This window comes from Canis lupus, chromosome 20, assembly GCF_011100685.1.
Source record: "Canis lupus familiaris isolate Mischka breed German Shepherd chromosome 20, alternate assembly UU_Cfam_GSD_1.0, whole genome shotgun sequence".
NCBI lineage: Eukaryota > Metazoa > Chordata > Mammalia > Carnivora > Canidae > Canis > Canis lupus.
Window position 1 is genome coordinate 20,572,617 of NC_049241.1, and position 13,143 is coordinate 20,585,759.

At 45.0% G+C, this 13,143-nt stretch overlaps 1 protein-coding gene across 2 annotated transcripts in view; it reads left to right on the plus strand.

Annotated features, from left to right (window-relative positions):
• Window positions 1–894: 894 nt before the first annotated feature.
• The window catches only part of FOXP1 (forkhead box P1), a 584,602-nt gene continuing 572,353 nt past the window's right edge, over window positions 895–13,143 (plus strand). The window contains exons 1-2 of one of the 2 annotated variants that reach the window (XM_038565860.1): window positions 895–1,057; window positions 2,953–3,097. The gene's annotated coding sequence lies outside the window, so the exon portion shown is untranslated. Of the gene's footprint in view, window positions 1,058–2,727; window positions 3,098–13,143 lie in introns of those variants that run through there. The other variant, XM_038565870.1, reaches the window with a different exon arrangement.

Here is a 13,143-nt window from a genome sequence, read left to right on the forward strand (position 1 = left end):
AGGGGGCTGAAAACACCACCCCCACCTCCCCCTCCTTCAACTGTCACTGATGGCAAAACACTTTCACTTTTAACTGGAGGAAACTCACATCCTTGCCTACCCTCTCTCTTTTCCTTCTGTATTTTTAGCTCAGAAACCAAGCAAATAGCCATCGCATTCCTATCTTCGTCCTCAGTTGTTAACACTCTCCCTCTCGTTTCTCCCCCCCCCCCGTGTCTGAATGGGCCCCCCACTTCCCCATCTTCTGAGGAATCCTCCCCTCCCCCATGCGCCTTATTTTTCCAGGTCTTTCTTGCCAGATCCCTCTTTTGCCAGGGACTGCTCTGGCGTTCCCTTCCTCTCTCTGGTCTGTGGGGCTCGGCCTCCCCCCTTCCCCATCCAGCCTGAACGCCCCTCACTCCCATCTCCCGGGAAGCCCCCTCCCTCCAAGCTGTGCCCCCAACTCCCCACCCCCCCAGCTTTGGCAATTGCGATTTTTTTTTTTTTTTTTTTTTTTGCTGCGAGCCTTGTTGTTTACCCAGCAGGTGGATGTGACGTCAGGGACGCACAACAGCAAAAAATAACAACATCTCCCTCCGCGACGTGTTGGCCTCTCTGCGCGCCTTATTTATTTATTTGTTCCGGGAGGCCGGGGGGGGGCGGGGGGAGCCGGGGCCCGTGGGGCCCGGGGAGGGGGCGCGGCGGCTCGCGCCCGGGGGGCGCCGGGGGGCCCTGGGGGCGCGCGGGGCGGAGAGGGGGCCCCGGCGGGAGGCGGGGAGGCGGGCTGGGGAGCGCCCCCGGGCCGGCGCTCCCCGCGCCTCTGCCGCCGCCGCCGCCGCCACTGGCGCTGGCTGGGCTCCGGGAAGCTAGTCCGGAGCGGAGGAATCTATTGTTATTTATTGTGTGGCGGTTGCATGCTGTACTCGCGGCGGCCCGGCCCTCGTCCGGGAGTGCGTGTGTGCGCGCGTGTGTGCGCGAGTGAGTGTGTGCGCGGGGGTGCGCGCGCGGGCGGGAGTGGGCGCGCGCGGGGAAAGGCCCGAAAACACCTTAGTTTGCACCGAGAGACCATTTGCAGCGGGTGAGTTTGTATTTTTCCATTTCTGCTCCACTTTTTCCCAAGCTGCCTCCTGCCTTGTTTCCGCCACTTTAAACAACAACAACAACCAGCACCAAAAAAAAAAAAAAAAAAAAAAAAAGGAAAACGAAAAAAAGGAAAAAAAAAAAAAAAAAAACTACTTTCCACCTCCAGGCTCCACGTGCATCTCCCCCCCGCCCTCCCCTCTCAGCCTCTCTCCCCCGGGCCCGGGCCCAGGCTCTGGGGTGTGTGTGTGTGTGTGTCGTGGGGGGGGGGGGGTTGGGGCCGGCGCGAGGGTGGGGGGGGGCCTTCGGCGGCGGCGCCCGCACGCTTGGGTCCATTTCCATAAGTCAAATGAGGGTGGGGGGGGGGGCGGCGACGGCGGCGGGGAGGCGAAATCGCCTTCCCCCTCGGCCTCTTCACGCCTGGCTCTGCGCGCTGGGCGATCGCCGCGGGGAGAGGCATCAATAAGCCCAGGCCGCCTGGCGCAACTTTCGATGTCGGGCGTCTGGGTGCCAGGCGAGGAGCAGGGCCGGCGCGGGGCCGGGGGTCGCGTCTGTGGCGGGAGGGGGCGCGCGCCGGGAGCCTCGGGAGCCCGAAGTTTGGACTTGGAGCAAACTTTTTCCCTCCGCTCTCCGCGAGTGTGTGCCCCTCCGTGCCCCTGGATCGTAAGGACGGGATGCCCGCACCCCGGGCCCCGCGCCTCGGGACATCCCCGGTGCCACGCGCGCCTGGCCCCGAACCTGGCCGCGGGGACGCTCCACCGCCGCCCCCCCCGCCCCCGAGCACAGAAAACTCGGACACACGCTCGCGCACCCCCGGCTAGACACGCACCCTCACGCGCGCTCGAGCCCGAGCACCCAGCCTTGGCGCGGACCGGCCAGCTCCGCGGGTGGGAGTGGGAACGGGGTGCGCTGCGGGGAGTCGCCGCGTCGGGTCTCCTCCCCTCCATCACACATACTTTCGGGGGTTGCTCTCCTTTGAAGCTTGGGGTACCGGGGCGGGGGGTTTCCCAAGCCTGGATGTGTCCGGAGGCGCGCGGGAGCCGCCGCGTCCCTGCAGCCCCGTCCCGGCGGCCGCGGCTCTCCATCCCTCGCCAGCACGCCGCCTGCCTCCGCAGCTCCCCGCGCTCCATCCCCATCCCGCGGAGGACTCCGCTGTGCCGGCCGCCGGGGCTGCGTGCGCTCCGGGCGGGGACGGCGGCGCCGGGAGCCGAGAGTTCGCCAGTTGCCGCGGGGTCGCGGTCATTCGCTGCCTCCGCCTCCCCTCGCCCCCGCCTCCCGCCCCCCCCCCCCCCTCGTCCCCAGATACCGCCGCTCGGAAACTTTGATTCCTTCTCCTTTTTGGCCCTCGGCGAGTCCCCCTCCCCACCTGTTGTGAGCTCCGCCTCGGTCCCCGGAGACTGGCGGTGACACACGCGGGCGCCGGGGAGCTCCGCGCCCAGAAACAAAGTCGCATGCCCCCTCCCCAGTGTTTGCTTCGAAATCGCAGCCTGCAGCACACCTCCCCCCCCCCTTCCCGCGCAGCTCCCGCCCCTGTGAGAATAAGGACTAAATAAACAGTTGTAACTTCAAACCTTGTGCCTGCGATCGTATGCCTTTCCCACCCCCTTCCCCCGTCCTCCCCCCTCCTTTTTTGTTGTTGCAACTTTGTAAGATCCTGGGGAAGGTGCTGAGACTTTGGCTCGGGCCGAGTTCCCGGTCTCGGGATCCTTGCAGGGATTCCCTAAGCCACATCCTCCTCGCCGTCCGCCCGCACTGGCGGGTCCTCCTGGTCCGCCGCCCCGTCTGCCCGGGCCCCCCAGCCTAATCACTTGTCCCACTCCCCCTCCCTCAGTTCCCCCCAACCTGCGCCGGGAAGCCTTGCTGAGGGTCGCCCTGGTTTCTTGTCGACCGCAGAACCCGAAAGTTTGCAAGAGGAAGAGAGCGCGCAGCGAGCCAGCGGGCAAGGGGCAGCGGCAGCGGCGCCGGGGACCATGGTGCTGCCGGCGCCTCCTCCGCGGGCGTGAAGGCGGCGCTCCCACTCCCTCCCCGGACTCTGCGGGTAAGTCGAGGCGGCCGCGGGCACCGGGGCGAGGACGCGGGCGGGGGCTGCGGAGACCCCAGAGCCCCCGGGGCTCTCTCCCCAAAGGGCCAGCATGGGCGGCGCGAGCGTAGGGATGAGGCGCCCGGAGCCAGGAATGTGCCCATCCTCAAGCTGGTAGGTGCCTCGGAATACTGGACTTTCTCTCTCTCTCTCTCTCTTTTTTTTTTCCTCCTTCCCCTTCTCTTTCCTAAATCCGAGAATCTGGAGATCAAAGTTTAGCGTGGAATGTAAAGTGCTCCGATAAAATATGGTGACATCCCTCGTCCCCCCTTCTCACCCCACTCCCCTCTTATAACTATTAATTATTTCCAAGTCATTGTGTCCAAATACCCTTGCCTGGCTGATTACAAAGTGTATTGATTTAGTCTGGGCTCATCCTACGCATTCGTTTTAATTCATTTTCCTTTGCTCGACCAGAAAACCCGAAATGAAACTTATTTCTTCCTCTTCCCAACACCCCGCCCCCCCCCCCAACGCCCCCCCACCCCCCAAGCTCTCATCTCTGACGCCTGGGCAGAATAATGAAATTAATATAAACATTTCATTTGGTTGCATTTAAGCTTCTTATAAGGAGCTGGTGTTGCTCTCCTGTCCGGTCACAGGTATTTTGCAAGTTCGGATTTCCTTTTTTGTTGCTGCTTTGTAAACAGGAATGCTGGAAGGGCATTCTGTATTCCTTTTAAAAGGAGTCTATACCTTGAAACCATCTACACTTTACCTTTGGTTGTCCGTAGGCTTTAGGATTTAGGGCTTGCACAATAGATGAGTTGGAAAAAAAAAAAAAACTTGAAGGATATTTAAGGGATTTTTCTGCTGCTGAAAATATATTGAAGAATCTCTGCAAATTTTTACCTTCCATCTCCTTTCCTTCGTTTTTCCATAGTGATAATCAGTTTGAGGGGAGATGTCTTAACTAGAATTAGGAGAGAAATGGTAAGACTTCAGGTGTTTTCTACTCAGGGTTAGCCTGCATAATTGAGACAGAGGAGTTGCAATTATTTTCAGTTCCAGAGAGAAATGTATCAAATCTTTTTTAGAATTCCACTGGAGTTTTGATTCTCAAAGTGGAAATACCCATCTCTTTGAGTCCAGGAAAAGAAAATTGGGCTTACAGTTTCAGAGATTTGGAATGTTTTTTTTTTTTTTCTCTCTCTCTCCCTGACTTTTCTACTTGAAACATCTCATAATTAAAGAGCATTAAAAATATAAAAAGAAACTCAACTAGTTACCATTCAAAAGATGTCAGCTAAAGTCTCACTGCAAAGGGGTGGTGGTGGGGGGGAAGGTTTAGCATCTTACCACTGGCAGCATTTTTCCCTCCTTAGACTTTGGATTAGTCATTGTATGAGAGAGAAAAAGAAATCAGTTTTTTTTTTTTTTTTTTTTTGGAAAAGTAAAGTAAACAGCCTCCAACTGCTGAACCTTGACAACCCAAATTAAGGAAGCAGGAGAGATCAAACAGAACTACTGCTGGGTTGTTGTCAGGAGCTCTACATGGAGAACTCTGGACTATTCGATCAAGCAGCAAAGCTATATATTCACTAATGCAGAAATGGACCATTGCAAATGCTGATCTTTGTTGTGCAAGCTAAGGCTCACTTGGAAGGAAATACTCCGCTCCACTCTAGGCAGCATTTGAGTTCCTTATGGATGTCGAGTTGCTCAATAAGTTATTTTTCTAATACAGTCTTGCTTATGAAGAGCATGCACGCAAAAAGGTATGGAATGAATATTAAGTCTTCCAGAGGCTGCCTTGCTACCCAGAACTGTGGAGTGGAATTCTTTTTACCAACATCAGACTCCTACACTAGAGTTAGGTAACGTTTTCTCACATCAAGTTTAGAAGATCTGCCTTGTCAGGAAAGCCAAGGTTTTGTATGTGAGGGTTTAAATCTGATGTGAAGCTCAAAAAAAAAAAAAAAAAAAAAAAAAAAATTCCCTGGTGATGAAGTTTTGTGTCAGCCCACTCTTGGAATTTAAAAAGGCGAGAGGGAGCATTCTCCAGATTAGACATAACCTCTTTTTTTAGATTGACATTCAACATGACCACGTTGCTACTTTTATTCAAGTTCTCTGTAACTTGTCCTTGCTTGTTGTCTAGGAAAATTTAACTGCTTTACATTTTTAAAGGGAGTAGTAACAGCAATTACTTTAGCATTTTGTTTTCACAGGTTTATCAAAGTATAATGAAAGCAACATCAACTATTCAAATTAACTGTCTCAAATTAAGGAGGTTATATTGCTGGAGATGTGTCTGTAAGATTTTGTGTTTATATTTAAATAGTGGAGTAAAAACTGCAACACTATTTTTTTTTGTTATAACTATCCCCAAATTAAGTGTCATTTTTAATTAAGTAGAACAAAGTAGGAAATAGGGCAAGTAAACACGTAAAGAAGAATAAAAATGATTGCCATTTAAGGATTGCATTTTTAATTAACGTGTCCATCACACAGTAAGCACTTTATGTTTTTTTATGTCAGAGTTTCATAACCATAGTGCCCAACATGTTTCAAAGTGTGTAGCTTTTATTGGATCTATCTTTTATTGTATAATTAAACAATGCGAGTTAAACATACACATGGAGGCTGTTAGGCAATTCTGTGCAATATGTAATGTTTTTTAAAAAGCTATAAATATTTTCTAGTTAAATCATTTGTACCAACAATAACAAAAGTTGACTGGGTTAATATTGAGCCGAGGTATGGTTTTCTGTTACTAAGTTTTTCCTTGCTTCTCTTAAGACTCTACCCCTGGCCTTGTGTATTTGCATTCTTAGGCTCTATAGGAGAATATGTCTGTTTTCAGCAGTTGTTTAAATTAACAGGAGAATTGTGGATATTTCCTAAACAAATATATTTATACCACAGCACGTCCAATGCCCACATTAAGAAAGTGGAGGGAGAATATAGCAGATGTGACAACTTCTTTTGAACTCAGCTTCCTCTTGCAGCCAATCTTATTGTGCTGTTTATTTAGTTTTCATGTTTTACTTAAGACTCAAACTTCGATTTTGAAACGTTATCTTGTAAGAGGCCGCATCACAAAAAAGTATGTGTATTCAGACAATGTTAGTTGTTATCATACCGATTACATTTCAGTGAGTATGCCAAGAATATTTACAGGGCATTGCAGGAGTTCTGTCTTTTAAAAATAATTTTAGGCACACGTTAATAAAATTTAAATAGATTGCAGGCTGTCAGAAAATAGTATAAATTTTGTTTATGATTCAGTTACTTTAAGGTACTTACATTAAAGAAACTCATTTAACCCCTGACTGAAGAGCATTAAGAGGGGAGGGAAGCCCTCCAAAGAGCTCCCACTGCCCTTTGCTCTCCTGATAATCTTAAATTACTACAATTTAATTGCAACTTCAAGGCATTGAGCATGAGCTGTTTCTCTGGGGCTGAGAAAGGGTTTTGAGAGCATAGCTAGATTTGCACAGGTGGTATTTTTGTTTTTCAAAAATACATTTTTGCTAAGGGCTCATTCTTTCCCTTTCTTATCCTGTTAGGTGTCCTATTCCTTTTATAGAATTCAGTCATACTAAATGCCATTTTTGCCCAGCCAGCTTTTTTTTTTTTTCTATGTTTTTTGGACCTAGAGTGTATAAAGGTCTCAAGCAAGTAGAGGTTTGTTTTCTAAAGAAAATAACCTTATGAGAGGCATCTGCTGAATAGACATGAGCCAACATATATTTTTACTATTTGCAGGGGATTTTTTTTTTTTTTCCCCTTCAGTTGATGGTAGTAATCCCACCAGGTGATCAAACACTGAATTTTTGAATCAAGCCAGCAAGCCAAGTTAAGTTTGCATTTGGGCCCATGTATTTTCCAAATGATCTTTCTTGTGACTAGTTACACTGGTCTTTAGGCCACTTTGCCATCACATGTGCTGTCCAAGGAGCCATCTTAAACTGATTTTTAAAGATATTTCTCTTCCACAGTACTCAGATGAATTAAGGTTAGAGGTGCCAAAAGCTGGAACATGGGCAGGCCATGAGATGAGATGAATTCCTGTAACAGAGGAAAATCTGGCCAAATATGCATGACAGTTATTGTCCCCTGCGCCCCTCCACCTCCGCGAGGACATACATAGTTTATTTCAATGTGCATGTGACGATGTGGTTAATGGAAATTAAGCATATTTGGCTTGTGTCGCCAACCTAAAAATAAATGTTGTAAGGAATGTTTGATTTCAAGAAGTGCTTTGGTTTTTTATCCTATAGATAATGTTCTTGCAATTATGGCTACAAGGCTGGTATTCTGGAAAGAGGAAGTACAGTGTGGTAAAGTGCATGGCAGTCAGGAGAGACAATTAGACAATGTTCTTTGTTTCTTTAATAAATTATTCTTATTAATTACAGCCAGTTTGTGCTAAGGCATTTTTTTGCCTTGTATTTGAGAAGCCAGCTCCCATTCAAGAGAAGGTTGTGCCAGAAGCTGTATCCTTTCCCTCGTGCTGTTGTACCCAGTCATGAGATCTATTGACCAAACTAGCTGTGGATGTCTCTGCAAGGCTTGTTTTTCTTTTTGAAATCCCCGGATGGCAGTTTTTAATATATGCCCTGCCTTGTGCACAACAGGTGTTTGTTTGGTAGTTTTTTTACGGGATTTAAAGTGAGAAAAACATTTCCTACCTACCAGCCTCTAGGAGAATCACCCGCCTAAGAGAAAGACCCTGGGTCCTGATCAGCAAGTGTAGAAGGGTTTTTCCTTAAGGCTCTCCAGGAGCCCCCGTTGTTTAAAACAGGTGGGGGAGGGGGCTCAATTTAGTGCTTTGATATTTGCAATTAAGTTGTAGTAATTCAAGATTACTGGGATAGTGCAAAGGGCAGTGGGGACTTTTTAGTGGTCTTCTCTTGACGCTCAAAGCTGCTCAGTCATGGGGATAAATGAGTTTCTTCAATCTAAGTACTTAAAGTAACTAAATCGTAAACAAAATTTATATTAGATCCTGACAACTAATAATCTATTTAAATTACATTAAAGTATCTAGGAAAAAATTTAATTAAAGACAGAAATACTGTCAAGCCCTGTAAATATCTTGACAGGTCTACTCGAATGGAACTGATATCACGAAATATTTACATATGTCTGGTGTGTTCGGGGAACATCTCGGCTGTGCCTGTGCTGAGCTAATTGCACTTTCTTTCCAAATCACATTTTTAATAAAATAGTTTTTTTTTTTTAAAAGGAACATGAATACATACAAAATTGTGTTCAAGGGTTCTGTGTACTGTTTAGTTCTCTTTCTTTAGGAGCACCCTGATGGGTATATTTCCTCCAACTGCTGCTGATTCAGACCAGCAGCTGAAATGGAGGGATCCCTGACTAGAAAACTCATGTCATTCTGTTGTATTTCAACAGTTTGTAGCTATCAGAGGTTAGTGTGTTATGGGACAGTTTGCTGAGGGGAAAAAAAATGAGTATAAGGCATGGCATTATCTTAAATTAATTAAATAGAATAGATTTACTTAAGACCGGACAGAGGTTTTTCTCCCCATTTTTAATATTTGGATACATGTGTATATTAGGAGGAAGTCAGGTGGACATCTACATTTTTGCTAGATTACTTGATTTTAGCTAAGACTGTGATCGGCTTTATTTACTAGGACCTTGAATAATATTTCTAGCATCAGGCTCAAAAACTGAATTCCTGAGGTTGCTTTTTTTTTTTTTTTTTTTTCCTTTCCTTTCCAGCTCTGCATTTGAGTCATAACATGATTTTCTGTGCTCTAGGTTTCCTGTCTGTGAATAAGGGGTAGTATTTTAAGGTATGTTCTTTGGGCTTAGTGATCTAATGGCACAGGTGCTGTGTTATTACTCAGATTCTTTAAGATGTTCTTGTTGCTCTCTGGACATTGACCACAGCTCTTGCAGGGGAGGATGTGGTATGTGTTTTGCTTGTGTTTCTCCTGTCCCAGAGCCCTGAGTTGGTGATGTCTGATCAGAGGTGTTGGCAGTCTCCTCTCCTGGGGACAGGTGAGCACAGAGATGGAACACAGATGCTCATGCATGAAGTGGAAGGAAGTTGCAGTTGGTCCTAAGTCAACACGTTTCAGAGGGGGGCTTTGCTCACCTGCTTCCAGGTCATTGTGTGTGTTTGTATATGTGTCAGAGAGTTTTATTAAAATACAGATTCTTGGATCAGAATTTTTGCTGACTGATGATGGAATCCATTTTAAACAAACTTCCCCTCCTAATTCTGAAGCACACTAACCAGGGGACCATGGGCCAAGTGATTTAAACTGCTAAAGATTCTGGAACTGAAATCTCGATCTTCTTTTGGATTTTGCTGATTGATTTTCTGTTTTATCTCGAGACCTCTTTGATTTCTGATGTGTTCGGATTTCCATTCAGAGTCAAAACTGGTGGTTTTTAAGCATGTACGAGTATTGGAATCGCGGCGGAGCTTTGGTTCTGGACAGAGACATAGTTGCGCTGCTCCTGGATGTGCCATATCTGGGCTGAGCCAGCATTTGCGTTTTGAAAAAGCTCCCCACACGATTCTGATACCCGCCAAAGTGGGAGAACCGGACTCCTCAATTTTCAGAGTTGGATGAAAGCCTACAACTCCTCTGAAGGGTTTAGCTTAACTCTTTGGACCTCATGAAATCTGAGAGGTGTACAGGCTTCCCTTTTGAGTCAAGCACCAGAAGAAACGTAGATACTTAGAGAAATAGAGGCAGAGCACGAGCGTCACAGCTGCACAAAGTGCTAGGAACAACCTGGAATGTCAATAGCTTTCACCAAGTATGGGACATTTCCTTTCACATCATGCCCTTTTTGCATCCACGTTTTCAATGGGCGTTGTCATGTTGTAGCTACCAATTAGTGTCAAATGGCTTTCTGAAGTTTTTTTTTTCTTCTGAGTATTCCATCTTAATTTTAAAATCTGAACTGTTTACTCATTAGAGTAACCCTGCTGGCACAAGTATTTCGATTTCCCTAGGCATCCTGGGACATTTTCTACCATTGTGTAAGATGGGGTCTGCAGGAGTATTGATGGAAATAGCTTTGCCAATGGTGCCACACAAATAAAGCAGAATCCTAAGAAGAATGCATCCTACAAGATTATGAGATAAAGGAAGATAAAATGCTAAAAAGGCTTGTTTAAGTATTCAAGGCTTCAGCTAAAGATCTAACCACTAAGATCAAAAGAGTTATTTAAATAAAAGTTGTAAAGACATTTTTTTGGTCTGTATTTTAGTAACGGTGCCTTTTGAAGTTACCCAGTAGAGTGTTTATCTGAAATGCCCTCACCTAAATTAAAAAAAAAAAAAAAATTCCATTTGACTTTGGGTGTGGCTTGATTTTAATAGATACCAAAAAGTTGGCAATTGTGTTTATGTTTAGAACTAGACAGTTGCTTTGGCTCTAGGTTTGGGTGGCATTTGGAATATTCCTGTAATACAAAGTTCTTTTATTGCTGTTCGGATCCTGAAGTACTTAAAACAAAAAAATCTCTAGTGGGCCAAGTTTTAAAACTAGCTGTCTCTACCCTTGAGTAAAGGGTTTCTATAAAAGATAAATGGAACTGATTGAAAAAATAAAAGGTGCCGTGGAGGAGAATGCCTAGTATTACCACTGTCCTGGTTGATGAAATCTACAGTGCGATGTTAAATCACTCCTCCTTGTTTGTCGAAAGGATGTTAATCATTTCATTAAGAAAGGTTAAGTAATTAACTGATTTATCATTAGGGAATCAATGACAGACCCTTTTTAGTGATGTATTATAGAAATTTTCTAATAGAAAGTTTGCTGCAGTTAATTGCTTGGAAAGAAGCTAGCTGGACCTTGAGAAGGTGGGGGTGGGGCATCTGTTATATACAACTGTAAATAATTTTGGAGAAGCTAGTCTATTAAAATAGAAAATTGCTCAGTTTCGGGTTTTCCTTTATGGCCTCCATTAGGCATGTTGTTGCAGACCTGCTGTTTTGCATGCCTTCTCTGGGTTTAGGAAGGGTTCAACCGCTTAAATGTGTTCATGTTATTTTCTAAATAATGGCTTTTGTTGCAGTATGATGCATGTTGACAGTAAATGTGCAGTCGTAACTTGGGTAAGCTTACAACAAATTCTTATACTTGTAGGAGCAAGCCATCCTCCTTGCCGCTGACTAGGGGTGCTTCTCCCTTTTGTCTCGCTGTCCTTATGGCAACTGCTGCTCAAGGTTTTTAAATATGCCAGGAAAGGGATGGGAATGGGGTAAACTCCCCATCTGGCAAAAATTTACTTTTCTTCTACCCTTTTGTCCCCAGATCATACACAAGGTGTGCTTCTAGCTTATTCTTCTGGTGCATTATATTCACATCAACTCAAAATTTAAAAGACATGTAAAGAGATCTGATTTCTGTGTTTGTTTTTGTTTGTTTCTGTTAGCAAGCAGTACAGTCACTTTTACTAACTAGAGAGATCTTTTCTGCATCAGAGATGACTTTCCCGTCTCCAAGTACTGAACTAGAAGAATTCCGTAAGGTAGTAATAAAGCACTTTTGAAAACACTGAAAATGGGTTTGGTAGTGGGATGCAGGGTGTAGTATTGTAGCAAGTGCTCTGATTGTTGAATAAAATGTAATGTCTTGGCCTCAAGCCCTTTATCTTTGAGTTGAGGATAACTTCTGATGAGAGAAGTCTGGCAGATATTTATAAAGCCATTTCTCTTAAAACTGTGTACGACACCAAAAAGGTATAATTCAAAGAATAATTCAGAGCACCCAGGTACCTGCAGCTCAGCTTCAGAGAGGACACATTTCTGATCCAGGTTGAAGAGGCCCTTGGCATATCGCCCCTCATCTTACCTCTGTCCCTGTCCCCTGGAGATGACCTCTGCTCTCGGCTGGCTGTTTTTCATCCCCTGGATTTCTTTATGCTTTTAATACATACGCATGTATCCCCAAAATATAGGGTTTTCTTGAGCACGTTCAAGGTTCATATTAATGGTATCCTACTGTATGCATTCTTTAGTAACTTGCTTTTTTTTGTTGTTCAGTAGAGTTCGTAAAATTCATCCATGTGAATACATGTAACTATAGTTTATTCATTTTCCACTTGAATCTTTTCAAGTACTGAATATTATTTGAGACTAGTTCTTCACATTTGAAACCCAGCCGCATTCTGCAGTATTATACATTGAAAATTTAGGATTAGTGTGAAACGATCAGTCCTGACTCGAACTTTATAATTTGTTCATTTGCCAGTGCTTTTTTGGGGGGGAAGGAGGAGGGAGGACTTTAAAATCAAACATTTACCAGGGAATTTGATTTAAAAAAATAATATATCAAGTGGTTGATCTCTTACATTTAAGGAAAAAAAAAAAAAAAAAAAAAACCAGGCTAGGCATTCATCTGAAGGAGCCTAGCCATTTTCTCATTCTTATTTAAAGACTTGGCTTAGAACTTAGCAGTTACATATGCAGGGTAGCAAGTTAAAAAGCGATGTTTAATTAACAGGCGCTTTATACTTCTGTATCCTTGTTATGATATAGCACCTTGTTCTTCAGCGTAGAAAGTGATTTCTGCATATTTTAAAGGACTGGCATCTTTATGGTAAGAAAGCCATATAAATAAAGATATACTCAGATGAAAATCGGAACATGTTTTTAAAATAGTGTGTGTCTACTTTCAGCTCTGTTATCAAACTTGCTGCATAAGCCGGAGTTGATGCTCTGTGATTATGCTAATGACCAAAGGAATCGATGATGCGCGACTAGATGAAATCAGTGGTATAACCAGAGAGAGTTATCAGTTTTTTTGTCATTAAATATTAGTGATAAATAATACACTGTTCATTTTGAGTAGATAGAACATATTTAATTCTGATGTACAGAGTTTCGATTTAGTCAGGCTTATTGCTGAGTAAAATGATAATCTTTTGTAATTTAAGGGGAAAGATAAAAGGCATTTGTGTCAGTGTGGCCAACAGACTTGGGTCATAGAAATGTTTACCTTGACTGGCCAGGGAAGGTTGGAAAAACTTTTTCTTTCCCTCTAGACAACTTGGGTAT